The 21,662-nt window shown below is 42.2% G+C and overlaps 1 long non-coding RNA gene across 1 annotated transcript in view; it reads right to left on the reverse strand.

The window, feature by feature from the left end:
* LOC148596390 (uncharacterized) overlaps positions 1–14,287 on the reverse strand; it is a 38,301-nt gene extending 24,014 nt beyond the window's left edge. Inside the window, exon 1 of the long non-coding RNA XR_015913500.1 lies at positions 14,237–14,287. This is a non-coding gene — a long non-coding RNA (uncharacterized LOC148596390). The remainder of the gene's footprint in view (positions 1–14,236) is intronic.
* Between the last annotated feature and the right edge of the window lie 7,375 nt (positions 14,288–21,662).

Consider the following 21,662-nt stretch of genomic DNA (forward strand, 5'->3'; position numbering starts at 1 on the left):
GATAATTGCCATCTCTTAGGAGAGAAGAAAAATCCACCTTTTCATCTCCGATTGAAAAGAATTTAAAATCACAACAGCAGTTTGGGATTTTGTTCTCCAAGTAGTGTGGGTGAAACATCAGGGAAAATTAAAATATATGGCAAAGAAATTTGCTAAGAAGATATTACATCTCTTACAAATCATTACTGCCTCTGCACAGCAAATCTTTAAAACATTTAAAAGGTGTCAAACAATGGGAAAGAAATTACACGGAACTCCTCTGACTGCTGCAGGAGTCCACGTATGTAAGGATCCAGGGTGGTTGTTACCATCAGCAGAGGACACTTCACATCTCCCTTTGCTCTCCTGAAGCGCCACTGTGGGCAGAGGACAAGGGGGGCACCTGCCCAAGTCCTCTGCAGGCTCTACCTGCCCACGAGGCTGCATCGTGTCCCTGCACACGCAGTCAGTGCCACAAGAGCGGGGCTGAAGAAAGACGAACCTCAAGCAAGGTCCTGTTCCTGGGAACGTGTCTCAGTGTCAAATGGAAGCCATGTGCTTGCCATCAACCATGCAAGAGATAAACAGTGTTGAGGCAGCGCTGCATTTGCGTGAAACGTTAAATACATGTCAGTGCTGTCAGCGTAAAGTGACGAAACACATTCCTTCTCCCCTGAGGGCAGGAAACATTAAACAGAGGAAGGTGACAGATGCCAGCTCCAGCTTCCCCTCCACGAAAGCCCTGAGGACGACCCTGCGGTGCCTGCTGACAGCTTCCCACCTCCCTCCAGTGGAGACAACGCGCAGGACCAGCGAGCTCTGTAGGGCCACAGTGAGGAACCGATCCTGGGAGGACTGCTTTAGGAACAGAAATAATATCAATAATCATCACCGTCCCTGGGGCATTAATGAACACAACGCAAAGCATTATCCAGCAATTATACTGTTGCAGTACCTTAACACCAAAAATAATACTGACTTCTACAGAAGAGTCACCATGTGCTATCACACTGAGCAACAACATTTCCTTCTCTTCACTACATACACAGTAGATGCAGCAGGAAAACCCAGAGAGCAACACCACCATTGGCAGCCTGGCTGCAGGCAAAGCTTCAGAACATGAAGTTTACTGCATGTATTGGCTGAAAATGGTGAGTGTCACCCCAACAGGCAAGATACCAGGAAATACATCAGGTATCTGCCAGAAAGCACTCACAGGGGAGACAAACCCTGCTCTGCTCTTGAGACAACACGTCGTCAGCCTGGGCTGTTTAGCTCAGGCTCACTAATAAACCAGAACAAAGGTGGTTTTATCTGGATTGCCCCATTTTCTTAAATCACTGTAAACACTCCATGGTTTCATTACACGGTATTGCCAGGCTGCATTATCTCAGTACATCTCATTTGCAGTTCATCTTCCTAGTCATTCCTGACCAGTGCCAGGCACAAGATACATACATAAATATGAAATAAATTATCCAGCTATGTCTTTGTATATCTAATCACCTACCCATAAATAATTTTTATTCACAATGTAAAAATACTACTCAATTAATTTACATGAGTATTTCCTGACTTTAATTAAAGTTTTAAAATATTTCACTTTTATACAGTGCTTTTTGCCTTGCAATTAAGCAATGATTATTGGAATGATGAACATGATTCTTTGCTTTGTGGCCACATAACTAATATTTAAGTTAATATCCAAAACATTAGCTACTATTTTACTTCATCAACAACTGTCAGTGACAAGTTACTCTTGTGTTGACAAGGTGTTAATGAAAATACAACAGACCATGTATCTTCGCGATACCTTTATAATTAGCAATATCAATGATTAGTGAAAGGAGCAGTGAGAGAATAAAAACATTTCCTCAGCTCCAGCAAGTGCTCCCTTTGGGTATTTAACTAAGAGGCACAGAAGACTACCAAACAAGATGTGAGCAAACGACTCTTGAAAATAAGACTTTTTTTTTTTTTTTTAAATTACCTGTAATATTTACTTATTTTTAGAACTCCTCAGTGCTTGTCATAGACTTTCAGAAATCCATTCTTTAGGGATTATTTCATAAACACATCTGATCATTTTAATTCTCTGCTTTTCCCCACATCACCACGCAGCAGCAGGGTGGGATGCTCGTTTCCACCAATTTGAACCGAGGGCCGGATTCTGGGAGCCTGCTGAGTTCCCTGTTCATCACAGGCTTGGAAACAGCAGTGTTTTTCAATGCTACTTACGGCTGTCAAAACTGCCAGAGTATTAATGATACGGTGCAGCTCTCTAATTCTCTCTATTTTTCTTTTGTTGTCTCCTTCCCTTCTATCTCTAAGATGCTGGTACTTGATGGATATAAGGAGCATAAAGAAAGGATAATTTCTTGCCTGGAATGCTTTTTTCTTGATCCTTTGTAGTTTTATTTTTGTACTTTAGAGTGAAATATTCCTACTGTGCAGCCAGATGTTCTATAATCCTATTTTATATGGCCCAAATGACTCAAATCCCAGGTAAAGTCCCTTCCAGGATGACTTGAATGATCGGTAAATTCAGACTTTAAAACCAGATAAGAGTTTAAGGCAAGAAAGAAATGTGCTTTTGCTAAAACAGAACTGTTCCATCTAAAATCACACATATATAGAATACACTAATACTCCTTTGCTAAAAATCCAAGGCATACATTGGTATGAAAAACAAATGACATCTGTTAAGTGTTTTGCTGCAATATAAAAGGCAAAATATTTAAAATTTGGAAGTCTGCAAATAGACACAATCTCCTAGCGACTGGCACCAAATTAAGAGCAACCCAGTTCCACGAAAGGCCACCAAGATGCCGCTCTATCAAAATCAGCTGGAAGTTGCCCGCCTACAACCGCAGGTGCTTCCCCACCCAGAACTGCTGCGTGGGTGAGACGCGGCGGCCGCAGGCCCCGCTCTCCGCCCCGCACGCGGCCGATGTGATGGCGGCCGCAGGCCCCGCTCTCCGCCCCGCACGCGGCAGGTGTGATGGCGGCCGCAGGCCCCGCTCTCCGCCCCGCACGCGGCGGCAGCCGCAGCCTTGCTGCTCTCACCAGCAGAGCTGCCCCGGGGGGCAGGGAGGCAACGTGCCTGGCGCTTTGGCCCTGCCAACCACACGCACATTTTAACATGAACCGTACACGACTCCTCAGGTGCTGCTCTTCAAACTCGGATGAGTGTGGCCAGCAGGAGGCTGCCACGTTATTTTTGTGCTGCCATTTCTGATGCCAGAAAAGTCTTTTTGCTCAGCAAACAGCTGGTTACACTACTTACCCTTGAATGATGGGGTTAAATTTCCTGCAAGGAAGATCAATACAAAGACCCACAAGGCAGAAGCACTATTGTAGCTAAAACACTAAATAGCTGCCAAATGGCAGTAGGGCTTCTAGCAACTACAACCAGACATATTTTTAACAGAAACCTCTTCCTACCTTGGGAGCAAATGAAAGGAATGTGGTAACAAGCTCCCCATGCCAAAGCAGAGGGGAAGACTGTTGTGTTTTTAAACAAGAAATAGTGTTAACAGATGTAGATATCAAAGATCCAAACTTATTTGAAGATGGCGAATTGCCCAAGCTCCATCCACGAGCTCCTGCCACCTCCTCTGTCTGCCCTTCCCGGGAGCAGCGCGGATATGAACCAGCCAAACTCACCTGAAAAGAAACTACCTGGCTCCAGCGAGCATGAGGCTCACTATTTGGTGAATAACACGTGCTCTGATGCCTCAGAATTGCAAAAACACTCTTCTTTCAACTTAACCTTCCAGAAATACTGCAGAACATTAATGCTGAGTTATGGTTAGGCTCCCCCCTGTAATGACTCCCCTTTCCAGATATTAAAAATATTTTCATCCCAATCTCCCTTCTACACCAATGTTATTATACTTATAGATTGCCTTTAGTCTTCACCAGACAGCAAAATCTTCAATGGAGAGTATCTTACAGTAGATAATGCTTGGCACAGTGCTTCCAAAGCAAGACTCGGATCTGCATGGAAAACGTTAAGAGGTGCTACTAGAAACCACCAGCCCTCACAACAACTGTGGGTATTGCTGTTCTGGCTCTCCAGTTACCCATGAGCAGTATTCCTGGGTAATTCAGTGACACCTGCATCACATCTTGCATGTTTTGGGTATAAAATGAGATTCAAATAATCTAAACTTTAATATTAATGAGCATTTAATGGGCCCTTGAGCTCACAAAAGCTCTGAAGATCTCTCTAAAATTTGAGATTGCCTTTAAATCAGTCATATTTATTCTGAGTTCATTCTCCTTGCTTCTCAGTTTTCCATCTTCATGTCATGCTTGCTTTGTGTTTTCAAGCAATTCTATTCAGTCAATATAGAGAGAGGAGCTTACTTTGCTTTTTAATGTACACTGAGACCTATACTTAATGTAAAGGTTTCAGTAGCTAAACCTTAGGAAAAATACTATCAAAAGCATCGACCACACTGATGCTTTGGGATATACGGGAGCAGAGGCAGTTTAAAATGCTCACCTGCCACATGTATATGATGCCATTTTCCTTAATTCTCTTAAAAGTCATCCCAGTAGAAATTCTATCATAACAGAAAAATCAGCAGCTGTCTTTATAGATTTGGAAATAAATCTTCTCTTTTTTTGAAAGAATAAAAAAGTAGACAGATGTGAGTCATTAAAATACTCTGTGTCACTGTACTATCATATAGCATGAGTTAACTTCTAAGAAAGCTGAATCTTAACTGCTGCCCTGTGTCATGTCAGACAGCTGACACTTAATTGGAAACGTTTTCATAAATTTTTTTATTTCTTGTACTCAGGATCAAAATTCTCACACTTTATAAACAAATTAAAGTTTTCTTGCAACATACAGGTTGATTGAGTTGTTGCAGACCCTGGAAAAAACAGGTTTCTGACCACCTCCAAGCACCTGATTCTCCTCTCTTAACTCATTACAGGATGCATATTATCACCATCCTGTTGACCGAAACCACACCATTCTGTAATTTCCACTTTCTTTTCACTTAAGGATACAACAACCACAAAAACGGCTTATACAAATGGTGTGGGAACGTGTTCAGCAAGCGTGAGCAAATATGTAAACTGCAAATATCTCTTACAATTTTTTGGCATAGATATATTTTTGCGTGAAGCCCCTTGAAAATCTGCATCATTCTATTCAGCCACCTTCTGAGTAAGATTTCCATCAATGGTTATCTAAAATACAATGATCTGAAATGGGTAACCAAGCAACCAAATATGCCCCTGTTATGAGAGTCAGGGAGCTGACTAAATCAGGACAATTCATGCAAATCACTGTCTCCACAGGAAGACTCAGACAGAAGGAAACTCAACACAACTTCCAGGCTTCCCCTTACTGCTAGGGCAGCAGACAGTGTATTTTGAACTACAGCATCTGAGTATCATCTAACTTGACACATAATTGGCTGGATTGCTAAAAAAAGATCCACCAAAACAGTTTACTAGGATTAAGTTGAATTTTTATCAAAATAAAATTTGTACTGATAAGAGCCTACTTTCTGCTGTTCCCCTCCACCTCCTTTAATCTACAGAGGAAAAGGGAACTGCAAAGTTTGCAAGTCACAGTTCTCCACTGCTATGCGAATTTACTTATTTTCTTGGCACAGCTTTCCTGGTGGTCTGCATTTTACAGGCGGGAACAAAACCATGGAACAGTCCTATGATACACAAGGGGTCGTGGAAGAGAGAAGAGGCATCATCAGACCGGAGCCATAGCCCATAGCAAAGACCCAAGGCACCAGCCACGCTGTCCAACGTCTCCTCGTTAAGGAGCAACGCGGACCACGGCAGGCAGGTCTGCCAAGGGAAGGGATGAGGTGAGGATGGGGCATCTGCCCCACATGCTTCTCGGGACACCTCGGGCACCCTCGTGAAGCCGTCTGCCGCTTGGCTCCATGCGGACAAAACCCAGTTCGCACTGCACGAGCGCATGCCAGGAACGACGCGCGGATCCGCTCCAGAACTTCGGGTCTGGTCCAAATGCTAGTAGTGACAGAGGGGTGTCCTGGCACATCCCAGCTACCAAATCAACCAGGCACCGCAGCAAAATTCACAGCTCGAAATTCCTTTGGTGGAAAACCAGAAAAACAAAACAAAACCCCCCAAAACACAGCAGTTAGCAAAATACTGCCCTGTAAGACATTTATAAGGCCTTTTTACTTTTCCTAAGTTTATGACTTTTCTTTCTCATTCTCAAATGCTACTGCAATGTGAGGACACATCAACAGTAAACATACTAAAAATAACTGTTTTTATAGCCTACTATGAAAAAAAAAAAAAAAAAAAAAAAAAACACAACTTGGAACATTTTATACAATGGTCTTCAATTACAGCCAAGTCAAAATTAACCATAAGCTCTATAAGCTTTGCATGTTCATTAATTACTTTCATTTTCACCACAGCTTGCATAATGCAGAAATGGGGTTAATTTCTTAAGTACATTAACAGAGCAGACACTCTCCTCATTGCTTACGGACTGGACTGCCTATGATCAGTAGATCACAGATTAAGTCATACTTCTTTAAGTAATTGGAATATATATAAAAATAGCTTTTTCCAAGGCTTGCTCTCACTGCATATTTTTCAGCTGAGATGCTAATTTCAATATGACAATTCACAGAGCAAGTTACTGTTCAATGTGGGAAAACTATCACTGGCAAATAGAGTGATTTTCCTTTTGTTCCAGAAGAACGAGGAGGGGTGAGGGGAAGAGCGCAATAAATCTTGAAATTGATAGAAATTGCAAGGGAGATTTAATTCTGTATGAATATTAATACTATAAACCTCTAGATTTTGTCCTCTCCAAACGTCTACGTGCTTGTCACAAGCTTCCTTGTTATCACTTCTTATGCATATTTGATGGAAGATCTTTTCTGTATTTAAGAGGAATACATAGAGCACTACTTCGAAAGCCAGAGCAGACTCAGTACCATTCCCGGGAAAACCTAAACCTTTGCCATCCTTGATCAGAGCAGACTTTGCTTTCTTTCCTGCTATTTCATAGCTTAAATAGGTTTTAAGGGATGTGCAGAATTCTGACGATAAACGCGGCATGAATTCAGAACCTGTTCTCTGAGCATTTTCATTCCATGGGGACAGGCAATTGGACACACACATTTTAGGCAGATTAAACTGTTAAATAAGCCTACTTGGTTTCTCTTTTCTATACTGATGCTGCCAGCTTTGGAAGTTCAATGTGGATTTTAAACCCTTTTGAAAAAAATCACACAAGTTCTTCCCTTTAAACAGAATGGCAAGCAGCCATTTTTAACCATAACTACTGTCTGCCTTTATCTCAGATGACAACCATACAAGACATCTCCTGGGTAAATAGCATTAAGTCCTAATGGCTAACACTTAAGCAGGAAATAACATATTTGGGGTAGATCTTTTAATATCTTTTTAGACAAAAATAAGGAAAAAAGGCAAAGAGAGGTCTTTCAAACGCATAACTGCATATGAAATATTTTCTTTAGAATAAGAAAGTGTTTCAGCAGAGATGAAGTCCTAGGCAGAGATCAGAGAATGCTACATGTCACGTTATAAACAATCTGTAATTTTCTTCATCGTAACTTTTCTATTCATTTACAAGCCTGGGGCGACTATGCCTATTCAAAACAAAACAAAAAAAAAAAAAAAAAGAAAAACGCATGGGAAGTTATTCACACAACACTAAAGTCTTAAAGGCAGCAAAAGAAGTGAGCAGTAGAGCAGAACAATATTTTTTTCCATGTCTGATGAACCACAAGATTGAATATTGGCAAAAGCTGTGCCACTTCTTAGTTCTGCTGTACAATCTCATTTCCTGCTTCACGCCAATCCCTACCCTGTCACTGCCCGGAACGCTGCTGGAAGCTTTCATTAACAAACCCCACAGTAAATTGTTTGCACAAAATAAAGGTTATCATGCAACACCCAGGAAAGTTGGGAAAAAACATAATTAAAAGTACTTGTGACCTTCTTTTAAGGTCACAAGTCACTGTATGTAGGGAGATGCAAACCTTTCCTCCTCAGAGTTTCAAAAGGAGTTTTTCTGAAAAAAAAAAAAAACAGGGGCAGGGGGAGGCTTATTTAAAAATAGGAGCACAAAGGCCTGTGGAAGAACTCCAAGAAAGTGAGAACTGTCTTGGAAACTGTGCACAAAGGACGGTTATCAGTGGGAAATTCTTCAAGAATCCCATGGAAACAGACCAAATAATATTTCACGAATTGGCTCCTTTGGGCCACATTTTGTGGGCTTTCAAAGAGCCTTTGAAACACATGTTCTTGAGCTTTGCTACTCGGAACAGTCAACTTAACCTTTCCCACCATGCTAACGGCTTGACTTAGGACAAGTAAATCTGAACGCCACGGCTCAGCGACGGGCTCCCCGAGTCACACAGGAATTGCACGGTGGTGGCTTCAAGGGTCTTCGAGCCACCAGCCCCCAGATCCAGTCGCTTTGCTCCCTTCCCAAACTTCACAGGAGCTCAGCAGACATCTCCTCCTTCGCATCCCAGAGGATCCAAGACTCAACACCCTTCCCACCTCTGTGTCCCCACCGCCCCACGGGGCTTCCTCCATGAGACAGTTGCCAGTCGGTATCAACTGCCAGAACCTGTTTCATAAGGGAAACTCAATTTTCCTCAAGATCACCTTGCAAAGCTTGCAGCTATGATCCATGCATTATGTCGCTAACTTTGCTTTTATGTTTGATGCTTCTGATGCCACATTGTGACATTTTTACCCTCAGAAATACTGCGGGCAAGTTTCTTAATAACGAGGGGAATGGACTTGACTGGTGGAAAGCTATGCAAACCATACGTGTTTTAAATATTCCGAGTTGGCTGAGATATATCTAAAGGAAGCTTCCTCTACAGCAGCAGGCAGGCAATAACACAGTAACAGAGCACTGAGGTTATGAGTAGTTTCTGAGATAGACTACACTGCTGAAACCAAGTATTATCTTTAAAGCCTGTGTGACTTCCGCAAGTTCTTGAAATTTACTTGCAGTTGGGGTCTGATAAAGGCAAGAAGCCAAGTGCTATGCAGACCCATCTAACGAGCACTGAAGTGAACGGGAAGACTTCAGCTGGCAAGTCTTTTCCTACTGACTGCCTTTTTGGTGCTGGAATGGTCTGAGCTGCTCCTTTGAATAACTTGGATTCTTAAAAGTAAGGCATCCTAGCCAAGGCGTAGCCAAGAAGGAAAGAATAGCTCCTGTCCTGGTTGCTTAGGCAGTCTGAGTTTGCAGAGAAGGATTTAGGTCTGAATAAAACAAAAAGAAAAACATTGCCACGTTTTTCACCTTACTGAATTTGCACAGTCTTAATATCTTGATAGATATGAAACTTTGTTGCACATACTTTTGATTGCAATGCTTGTGTTATTCACCTTTCTTTTATGTTACTCTTTTTATACTTTCTCCACTCTCTGTTCCTTCCAGGAAAAAAAAAAAAAAAAAAAAAGAGAAAAAAAGAAAAGACTGCTGTGTGCACAAAAAGTCACCCACTTAAAAGAGCTGCAACCTACACACCGCTCAACTGTGGTGCTACCAAAGAAGCCTCTTTAGGAAAATCTCTCTCCATCAAACTAAGCACAGCAGTCCAAAATAAGGCTTTGAAAAGGTCATATTTTAGGCTCACCTTCTTAACTCAATAAAACATTTCTTAGAGAAACAGCAGGAACACCACACACCCTCTCCAGATAATTTTCAAAACATCAACAGAAGGGGATGACCATGAGCCTCCAAGGCAGCTTCATGCCAACAGTAGCACTTGCTTTGGTAACCAGCAACTTTGCAGAATCACCACATACAAGAAGTTCAAAAATTACTGCACCGATGTATTTTACCGAAGCAGTTCAACAGCAGGCTCAAGCGCAGCCACCATCACGCCTGGTCTCAAACACACTGCTTTCTTAGTGCAGCTGACCCCAAACCAGGCACACCTCCTGTGCTGCACCTGTGGCAGACGGGGCTCTGACTGTGCTTCAGTCCAAACCCTCAAGCACCCCGGCTGAAGGATGGTGGGATACTTGTTATCACGGGTACTCTGGAAGGTACTCAGGTCCCCTCAAGGCCTGCGGGGGCTCCCTCTGGCGAGCCTAGCGTTCCGTCACACCGCGTAAGTACAATATGCATTTTAAAAGGTCTAGATGCAACCGCAATACAATTCAAATAATAGGCTGCTATTCAGGTCGCTATAATGACAGTTAAAGCAATATTTTATTGCTTTCATCCCAGTGAGATTTTATGCAAAATTCTGTGTTTATAAGAAGTCATCAAAAGCTTATCCTGAGGTTAGGAACGAACATGTCCCCTGCGGTACATCAGGCTTTGCTTGGCAGGGCCGAGGGTGGCCTCGCTGACGGGAAAAGGAGGCAGCTCTTCTACAACTGAAAACAACTGAAGGCTCCCCAAGTTCATTAGGCTTCTCACCTCGTCATTCTTAGATAGGGAAAAACTCCACAACATTTTGGGTGTGTAAAGAGATCTCAAGTGAGTCGTTACAGCCTATGTGCTAGCAGTACGTTTTAAGAAATCGTATCATTAGTGCACTAGAACATCTATTATCAAACAGACTCCAGTAAGCAAACAAAATTTTGCAAATACCTGGCACGTCCCTTTGAATTCACTAAATAACTGTGTTAAGTACAAAATGAAAATGTGATAAAACACACAAATGCTCATAGAGAAAATGGAGTCCTCTCTCCACAGCTATCAGGACTGATTTTCAGGCAAAGCTCCTCAGTTAAAGGTCTTCAAGGAAGTAGTTTTAGTGCAAAACTGCTCTGTTATTGCACATAACAATAGATAGGCAGAGGTTGGAGTGAATTTATAGCTGTATCTCACTCTTGGGACTCTGCTTCTGTTCATAAACAACTTGGATACACTCTCATGGTTTGTGCTGTTAGCGGAGCCCCTAGAGGAACTTAAAACTTTGAATTCATGCAGCAACTACCCATTATACTATATATTTTAGATGATGAAATTAACACCCAAGAGATACATTTTCAAAACATTACATGGGGTTTTAGTTCTCTGACTCCTCTCGATTTGAATGGCACATGTGGTTAAACCATTTGCAAACCTTTGAGAATTTAGCTTCAGATATTATCTTGGTGGCAATATCACGACTATTAAGTTCTAATGCTCCTCCCTGAAGCACGACTGCTTAATCCATGTGTTTCACTCCACCATGCCCAGCCCGCTGAAGAAAGCTCTTCTCCCTATTCATCAGATAATTCAATTAAAACAGAAGGACTGCATGCACAAACTGACACTATTCAGTAGAAGAATGGTGAAAGCATTAATAAAGGCATCCACAGAGTGAGTGCAATGCTCTTCCTAAAGATTATCAGCTGCAAACTTACACAGGGCACTTGAATTCTGCGAGACAGTTTTGAATTGAGGCATGCATCTGGATCTGCAAAGGGCTATTGCTTGCCAGCTCGTGGACATTTAACCCACGGGACTGAAACCTGTGCTCAGCCAGGGGCACGACTGCCCTGCGCCCCAGCGAACAACCTTACGCCAAGAAAACAGTGGCCTGGAACACTGAGGCCAGCGTCAGGATACAGCAAACAGCAAAGTAATGGCCTTACTTAATCTCATGACGATCTGCTATGAAAAACTAACGCAGCGACAAGAAAAACATCTCGGGAAAGGAAGACATTGCCCTTTTGCAGCAATACAGAAGCTGCAATACTCCTGCTCCCACTGAAAGCTGCACACACTATCTGCAGAGACCCACCTACCCCTTCCAAGTTCATGGTCTCGCATGGAAGTGTCCATGGGACTACTGGAAAGGAAACAGCATCCACCCCCTTTTGTCAGGGCTAGAGGGTAGCGAGGGAATGCCCCTTCCTTACTAGTAACTGCATTAGCTGTTTCATTTTTTTTTCCATTTATTTTCTTAATGAACCACTGTCTTTAGTGTTAATAATAAACAGGTTTAGACTTTAAGGCAACATGTGACATATGTCGGCACCCAGAGCTGCTCCGTGGCTTCTGCGTGCCAGGACCTACATATGTTGGTTTCTACTGACTCTACCTCCAAAGTAATTTTAGCAGCAGAGAGCAGAAAGCCTTTTTGCCCAAGGCATGGATAAAAGGAGACAATTAAAAAATAAAAATAAAGAGAGAGAGAAAAAGAGAGAGAGAGAGGTAGCTTTCCACTAAGAGGAAAGAAGCCACATGCACATCTCCAACCAGCACAAGCATTCTCAGTAATGGAGTGTTTTGAATATTGTCAGACAGCATCTCGCTCTCTATATATTTTTATGCTCCCTTCCTACCATCTCTTTTCTGGCCTCACAGCCGTGCCTTTGGTGGCAACGTTGCTCCCAGCTCCCTCTATCTCACCTCCACTCGGGAGGGAAAGCAGCAGCATCAGGGAGGGGGCAAGGTGCAAACACGAGGAACAACCTCACTGGGGAACTGTACCTACGAGTGCAGCGTTGCAGCTCCTCTGCTCAGGCTGCCTTCCTTAAGCTCATCAAATGCTTTTAGAACCCACAGAGGACATAATAAACACCCTAACAGGACTGTTTCTGAGTGGCTTTGGAAGGCCAATTGCTTTCCCTTAACTTCATGAGATTAAGGTATTTACCACCCTTGTACCACACACCTGACTGAGTGTTGGGCAATGCACTTCCCCACCCTCCCTTATCATTGCCCAAATACAGTAAATAGAAGGGTGGGCTACACGCATGCCCATTCAGCAAAAAACACGGCTGTTCTAATAATATCCATTAAAAAAAAAGAAAAGAAGTTCAATACACTTAGACATGCTCATTAAGCCCTCCTCAACATGGACAAAGGCGTAGAAGATTTGATTTAGATAGCTCAACGTGCACACAGGATGTGGGCAACACTACAGCCCAGCAGCAAAACTATTTTAATAATTAAAGGAACCCAGACAGTCTTAACAAGCCAGTAATTTTTTGTTTCAAATTAAACAGTATTTATTTCCTCTTCAGAGAGAGCAAAACATACAGCATTCTTTATTAAGCCAGATAAATTATTTTCTTTGGTCAAAATCAAAATAGCATTTATTATTAAACTCTCTAAGGCAATATTCTTGGAGTAGCTGCTGACTGCATAGCAATTTAGTTCTAGCTAGGTTTTTTTTTTTCCTCTCTTTTTTTCCCTTTTTTTTTTTCTTTTTTTTGCCCAGCAGCTAAGAAATTAGCAGCAATTGCATTTGAAAATCAGTTTCCTTTAATGTTTCTTTCCCCATAAAGTAGTGCATCTCCACTCCTGTACTGCTTATACAGGTTTCTCATAATGGCAAATGGGCAGCTGCATTTGCTTAGATTCCTAATGTTCAAAGTAATTTAGTGCCAACTATGATTCTTGAAAGCCTCAAAATTTCCTACAAATCCAAATTCAATTACACTAGTAGACACTAATCAGTGACTAGAACAGTGTTCTCTTGGTATCTGGGATGCTGTTTAAAGCTGCAAATGCGGCACTTTCAAGTACTTTTCTCCAGCAGGGATGCTAAAAAATAGCAGAATTGCAGCAGACAAATCTTCCTCAACGCAAAACTCTCCCTCCTCTAGATTTACTTTACTAGCAAGAGATGCTAAATAAAAGGGAGGCAAGGCATAGGCCGAAATGCCTATATAAGAGAGAACACAACTGCAAGGGAAATGTTGAATACCAGAAGGACATCAAGACTCTAGAAATGCACGTGGATCATGATTTAGATTTCAGTAACAAAAATGTAAGCACAGGTAACAAAGCCCAATGCTGCAGCAGAAGAGCAATATCAAGATATCTATGCAGGATATATGCAAAAGAGAAAGTAACAGAGAAACAGGTTGGCTTCTGCAAAGCAGTGCTTTGGGAGGACTATGCCATACCTCAGCCTCGAGTGCACCTCCCTTTGCGCCTCCAGCCGCAGCAGTTTTCGCCTCCAGCTTCACGTCTGCCCTTCCCTTGTGGCTAGCAGGGTTTACATCTATGGTGGGACATGCCCATCCATCAAGAGCCCACAGCCATTTTACACAAGAATAATAAGTTTAGCACAGCCTAACAAGGAATATTGCATTAACCAAACCAGTAGGGTAACTGGAGGCAGGAGACAAGGAAAAAAGCAATCAGACAGAGCCTGCCATTTGTCACTGTCTGAAATCATCAGTGACACGGGATTATAAAAGGAAATTACTGGAAGACATTACAGTTTTACTCAAACATTAGAGAATTATATTAAAGTCATATTTGCAGCAATACACTTACAGAAAATTAATGTTCTCTCTGTAGCTGCAGGGAAAGTGCAGGAGAAGCCGCAGGCCCTTCAGACAGAATCATCTATCACCCACTACCAGGACCTGGTTTGGAGGCTCACTCTAGGCTCCCTCACTTCCCAATAAAAAGACAAGGGTCCTTATCCACTTAAGGCAAAAACCTGTCACAAAATTGGCATCAGCTGTTTGCTGCTGAAGAGCTCAGAAATACTTCTGCCTTTTTTCCCCATTGAAAAAACAATATCTATTTTCTTCTCCCCAAAGGAAAAAAAATCTATACAAAACAAGTCTCTCCATGCAAAGGTAAATAATACAGTCATTAAAAACATGATAAAAAAAAAGATATTTGCTCTAATAATTTTATAGGATTTTATGGAGCACTTTTTTACAGCTTGGACTTCTCGCAATTCCAACTTTTTTGATACTGCAAATTTAAATCTGGAAAAGTCACTACATTTGTAGGAACGTCAAAAAAAAAAGAGTTCTGCTACACAACACTTCATGAATTAGGGTCCAAATGCTGCAGAACAGGTGCTTGAATTCATCAGTTCCCAAAAGCTGCTTCTCAGGTCAGCTCCAGGTGTGCTGCATTCAGCAGTTCTCCAGAACCAACCCTCCTGCTATCAAAGGCTCCACTTAGCAAAGACTTTCCACATACAAATCCAGTCTTTGCAGATCTGGCATTTTCCAGACTCTTATTCTACAGAAAAGCTCTTACCTCACTTAAGCAATATCACGAGCCCATCATTTTTCTTATGCAACAACCCACTTCAGCACTATGCTAAAGAGAAAACAGTTCGTTTTCGCATTCCTCTCCAGCAGCCTCATGTGCTACACGACTCCACGGAGCTGCAGAAGAGCTACACATGCAGTCTAGACCATGACCAGCTCTTAGCCTACTCACCCTACAGAAATTACAGCCTCCTTAGCTCCAGCCACTCGGCTCCTGTGGAATTAAAACCACCTACATATTGAGAACAGGGAGCTGCATGAACAGGCTATCTCCTGGTGCTGCATCCAATGGCCTCCACCTGCTGAGGACGGCCCTATCTCCACATATACCTCCTTCCCCCTGGACCTTTCACCACCACCTCAGCCCTCCTGCCTGGGCACAGCCACATGCTCCCTCCCACCAGGGAATTTGGGCTTTGCGCTCCCTTCGAGGGCTTGCTTGATTACAGGCCAGCACCAGCACCGAGCAACCCTTCAAATGACGTGAGCAGCTATGGCCCAAAGCCAAAACACAAGCGGTAAAATACACTGGGTGGATGTACGTCTGCGGAGCGTAACTTGAGGGCAGCATGAAAACACATGGATCTGTCCTTAAAGGTAAGGAGCTGAAGGTACTTGGCACAAAGTAATAGCAATTTGTAGGCTCAGGACCTTACCTGTCGCTTTGAAACATGATAAACATGGCTACGGTCCTGAATAATGTAGATGCAATTTCCTGACAGAGTTCTGTACAGCTGTCCTTAGGTTACGTAGCATTAAGCAGCATCTCAGTCTTCAGGAATTACAAACTGCTATTAGACACAGCTCTGAGTTCTTCTACAGTGCGAGCAAGTGTTTAGTCTTTAGAGAAAGATGAATTACTACTTTTGTTTCCTTATTTAAGGACATTAAGAGAGGGGCAGCAGATAGAGTTTATTCTGTGTTATTTTCTATATTTGGAAATAATTCCTCAGAACTTTGTGGTGGGAACTGAGATTTCTGGAAGAGAGAAGTCTCAGGAAGACAGTACCTGGGTAGTGTTTGCAGCTGCCCCTTTCCAGGACTTGTTGTAACTTATTTCATTACTTGTTTTCTTCATGCTTTCATGTTTTCCCATCTTTCCTGCCTTTTTTTTTTTTTTTTTTTTTTTTCCCCCGCCCCCGCTATCAGTCTCATTTAAAAACGCATGACTACCAGAAGTATTTCCATAAAATGTTCTTACGGAAGGTGTTTTAAGCGATTCTGTAGGTTTCCTGTGTTGCTTCATCAGCACTCCTGGAAACAACACCTCCTGCCAATGACTGACAGCGAGCAGGTTATTGCTTCCAGGAAAGCCAAGTCAGCAAAGCCCATGTCTCGCTGACTAGGAACGATGACGATAAACAAAACCGCCGTGCCATCGCTGAAGCAGTCGTCTTCCCTGACTGGTGTGCAACGGTAACTGACAAAATCTCCTCTTTGTTTGCCACAGGATGCCAACAGGAAGAGCAGAAGCACATTTGGTAGCTCCACGTTCTTCTCCTGAGAGGCCCAAGCCACCACGGATGCGTGGGCCCGGCCGCAAGCAGGGCCTGGTGGCTGCGGCTGCTTGGGCCTTCCAGCCGCAGAGGCGGCCAGAGCTGCTGTACGAGGGAACTCGCCGCCTCGCGCAGCGGGGCCGGGCCCGCGGGAGCAGAGGGCGCCGGCCGACGGGGCGCGCGGGCGCCCACAGCGCAACCGGGCCCGCGATGACAGGGCCGCGTGGGGCAGGGCCCCGCGGCGCCGCCAGGGCGAGCGTGGCCGGGTCTGCAACCCCGACTCCCTTCAACAGCCGTGGGCTGCCGAGGGGGAAACGGGAAAAAAAGTGTTAAAGCCTTCTCTCCTTAATTTGCACAGTAGGCATAAATTAACACACTTAAAGTCCCTACTTAAAAAAAAAAAAAAAAAAAAAAAAAATGCACGCCTACATAGCACATCTCTTGATTTACCTCTTGCTGCTGCTTAAATCAAGATGTTTTTGAGTTTAAAAATTTCAAATATATATATATGTAATTAAATCGGCTGGCAAAGCACGCAAACAAGGAGAAAGGTTTACTGGGAAACTTTACAGAAAAGAAAGGTGTGAATTTTCATCCTACTAAGATCTAGGCTGGATGATTTCCTGTTGATGCTATTTTTCTTTGAATTTTTGTTGCTAAAATTTATCTCCATCAGCGCTAGTAACACTAAAACCCTTAGCAAGGGACCTAAAAACCCACTGGGAAATACGAGCTGCTTTGTGCACTTCTCTGTGCTGATAATCCCTGCAATGAAGAACGTGTGCTTGAATTTGACTACCTTTTCACATATGTTCTAATGTAAACATATAATATCAACAATGTAATGCAGTTTTCGTCGCAGTGCATACTGCCACATCAGTATTTACATCAGTGTATTTTTTGTGTACTTGCAGAAGACAGTTACAACCAACCTTTGCCATACTGAACAGCACTAATATTTTGTCTGTCCGCAATGCTACTTCCCAAAGGAGCCCCAGTGAATATACAAAAAAATCCCATAATGGAGCAACTGTCCTATAGAGAAACTGCTTTCTATCCACCTCTGCTCAGTGGCTGACTTCTAAACCTTTCAGCTTCAGGGCACATTTATTATATAAGTTTTATCTTATTTATTGCAAATAGGGGAGTTTTCATTTTTAAAAGGAAATGCCTAATCCGTTCTTGAAACCTACTAAGCTTTTTGCATAATGATATCCCTATAGCACTGAATAGCAAATCCAGCAGTTCTTATCTTTATCATCCTTGCAATATCATTGTTAGCATAGAGCCTAATACAACATTTTAAATGGCGGCAAAATATTGATTCCAAAGAGAGAATTACAATATTTTCAGATTATTTTAAACTCTTATTTTCAAGGCTTACCCAGCTTTATGAACTTTCCTGACTACCATATTCTACTTCAGAGGAATATCTATTTAACCTTTCTACCAAAATACCTCAGCCTTTTTCTTGAGTGATTACAGTTCATTACGTGCCTGTAATCTCCAATAACACTTTAAATTATTCTAATGTGCATTACTTTCCATTAGTCAATATCACATTTCACCTTCCATTATTCCCATCACTAGCTAAGCTTTAAGCCACACAGTCTTGTTCAGTCTTAATTTTCTTAAAGAAATGCATAATCTGCAAATTCATTACTCTCTGCCCATTTTTCCCCCACAGTACAGGGCTCTCTGACCCATTGTATGCAAATAGTTTGCACGAGCAAAGCAAGCTAAAGAGTAAGGAATTGGAAAGCAATTTGATGGCCACATTTCCGATGCTGTACTTAGCTTGAAAAATATTTCACACTAATGATCAGAAGGCTTAATTCATTCCCAGGCCAATGAAGTGTTCAAAATAAATCCATTCTGTAAACAGAAGTCCACCTTTCAGTCCGCATGGAACACACATCCACAAGATGTGTCTGCCCTCTCCTAGCTCAGTCGCTTTGCTCACTTTTCATTAATAGACAGCAAAATAATTAGAGAACTATTCATTTCATCATCCACCCCAACATGGTGGATGATTAAACTGGATCAAGACCATGGAGGAACTGGATCAAGATCACGACTGCGGTAAGGGCTGCCCAAGTGTCACCACTCTCCCCACCCAGTAACTCCAGGTCACTGCCAAGACGAGCAGGATTTCAACCAATGCCAAAACATGGGGGAAAGGTTTGGGTTGCTGGGTGAGCAGCTGAGGTATTAACATAACTCTGTACATTCATCTAAATGTCTGTTGGAGAATCTGCTCCATAAGATAACTTCAATAACTGATGGTGATGAGCACCACTTGAAAAACTACATGCAATGTCCTTCCACTATTAAAGAAGTCAGTGATAAAAAAAAATGGAATACTATATGCTTGAAAAAAGTTGCATTTTAAGAAAGCATCAACTAATCTTTTATTTCTTATGAGCCATTCCCCAGTGCTAGCAGTAACTTACAGCAGGGCCTCTGAGGAGGGCATTTCACTTAATGTAACAGCTTCGGCTTAGCCTGTTTCATCTACAGAAAGTGCTTAACTTTTATAGGACTAGATTGCATATCATTACAACCTCAATATTTTGAAAGTAGAATATGTTAAGGTTGATGATTTGGGTACTTTCCCCTTCATTACAACCATTTCAGTTATAATAGTCCTGCCACAAGAAGCCACCAGTTTTCCTGCACTGAAAACACTTTCCAGTTGTTGCTCTAAAGGCAACTGCAAAAACAAAGCTCCTGAACAATTCTATATTTGGATCTGAATGTACATCAGCTACTGTAAATTAGTATTAATGCTTCATAACATATAATGTATATTGAGACATAGTAAGTAAAATGGCATTGGAATATCACGTTCTAAACCTTGAACGGCAACACATAGGAGCCTTGGGAAGGGCCAGGAGTAACCAGTGTGTAAGGCCACGCTGCTCTCCTAGCGCTGTTATCACCGCAGACACTGGGCATCAGAAACAAAGAACTGCAGCTTGGGAGCCGAGCCAGTCCCGTCCTCCAAATTCCCCTCCCTGAAGCCTAGAGGCACAGTCTTGTTCACATGGGCTTTTCAGGGGTGATTCAAGCACTAGGACTCATGTCTCTCATCACTGCGTTATCGTGGAAGCTGAGCTTATGTGTATGCACGTGTGCTATGTGTCCGTGGCCAAGTTTCCAAAGGATACATGAGGAACAAGGCTGACTTCTTAGGAATGACTATGAAATTCCAAAGGGGCATAAATCAAATTGCTGCCATTTCTTGCACTCATGTTCAGCTGTTTGATAAGTATCTGATAAATAGATAAAGTGAGAGCCAAATGGTGCCCTAGCGTCTTTACTCCAACCAGACAGCTGATCCTCTCACATGCTCCAGAAAGGGCCACACAGGGCCCCAGGCTGCAGCTCCCAGAGGTGGAAATCCCTCAGTGTGTCACACACGTCACCTCATTTTCTTTGAACGCTCCCGAGGGGAGAACACATTTTGGCACGTATGGTCAATCTGCCTGTTATTTTTGAGAGCATTCTAAGCTTCCCCCAAGTATTTTCTCATTTTTAACCTTTTCAACTAGTGGAAAACAGCAATTGTGATCTCACGGGTTCACAATAAATGCTGATGAGTGATAAGGATTCCTTGACCACCTCAGCTGCTCTTGGAGAAATAACTAAGCTAGAGAAGCTCTGAACACATTGTCAGGCCCAGGCGCATGCAGAAATCCATTAGAACTTATCACATGAATCCTGATTACACTGGAAAACATAAAATGCTTCAGGCCAAACAAGCAAGTGTGTCATTGTATATAGATCTCTTTTATGTAATTCTTGTAAATCATCTTCCAGAAGATGGCTTCAAATGCGGGAGTGTAATTAGGATAATTACTGCTTTGCAAGTAGCAGGAAGTTATATCCAGTAGGGACTGGCAAGCCGCTCTGAAGAGCTGCGGGAGGAGTATGAAAGAAAACATCGTCTCCAACTCCATCCCGAAAACATTCAGAATTAATTTCAGACTATTTAAAGAGTTTCCTTCATCTTGGAAATATTTCATTTTGGTGACAATGTTCCCACAGGGCTAATGGATTCCTTTAAAACTATGTGTGGCTCCCAGGGAGTGCTGTTAAAGACCTTAAGAATTGAGGCATTCAGTAGACTGAGGAAATTGGGGAAAAAGCCACTATTTAGAGTGTTCCCAAGACAGGTTTGAGAGAAATCATTTAAAAAAGGACATTATCACAAAATATATAATTTACTTCTTACATTAAAAAGATCAATGTAAATAGATCAGTGCTTCCAGATAACACCAGGCCATAGTATGTCTCGAAAGAAGACACCCTAGCATGTTATAAAATGCAACTTTGCAAGGTCTAAACTTTAGAGAAGGGGAGGAAAAAAAAAAAAAAAAAAAAAAAAAAAAAAGAGGCCCCACACTTTAGCCCTGGACTGGAAAAGCCAACATGGATGTGAAAACTCCTAGCGACCCCAGGACTCACTCAGCTTCTTGCATCCTTTTGTAGGTTTTAGCCTGCAAGAGGCATCAGCTGGTAGCTTGTCTCCTACAGCTTTATAAATTATTTTGTTGAATCTCAAGATTAGTACAAAGTAATAAACAGGGGGTAGGAGGCTGGGGAATACACCCCAGGGGAACATAAAGCATGCCTCGCTCGGCGAGCCTGGGGCTTGGCACAGCTCTGAGATGGGCTGCAGCCAAATTTATTTAGCAGGATGACAAAATCTTTCAAGATTCTTTAATAGCTGCATCAGTGCTAATTTTATGCTAATCTCTTACTGTGCACATCCATGATCATTAAGACTTTAGGAGATTGGATATTACATACAATAGCTGATCATTTGTTAAATAGCGAGTTAATGGAAAATATCTGATAAATTTAAACGTTAACTTTGTACGAGTTTCCTGTACAGCTGTGCACAATGAAGAGTTATCTGGCTAGCATTAATGCACTCTATTTTTTGCATGATTGCTTTTGTTAACTAATACGTCACAATATAAAGGCAGACCTTTTTGGAGAACACAAGGTTATTCAAACACGGGGTCGTATGTTTCTTCCCATTTCTATCTCATGAGAACGAAACTGCTATATAATCTGAAAGAATAAAATAATTTTGCTTCCGATTTACCTGAGCCTCATTAAATCTCAGTTTATCTAGCTCATTTCACCAGATTACTCCTACCTCCCGAGATATTTTTAAAG

This window comes from Tinamus guttatus, unplaced genomic scaffold, assembly GCF_059628265.1.
Source record: "Tinamus guttatus ecotype Peru unplaced genomic scaffold, ASM5962826v1 Tinamus_guttatus_pri_ptg000004l, whole genome shotgun sequence".
In the NCBI taxonomy this organism is placed as follows: Eukaryota; Metazoa; Chordata; class Aves; order Tinamiformes; family Tinamidae; genus Tinamus; species Tinamus guttatus.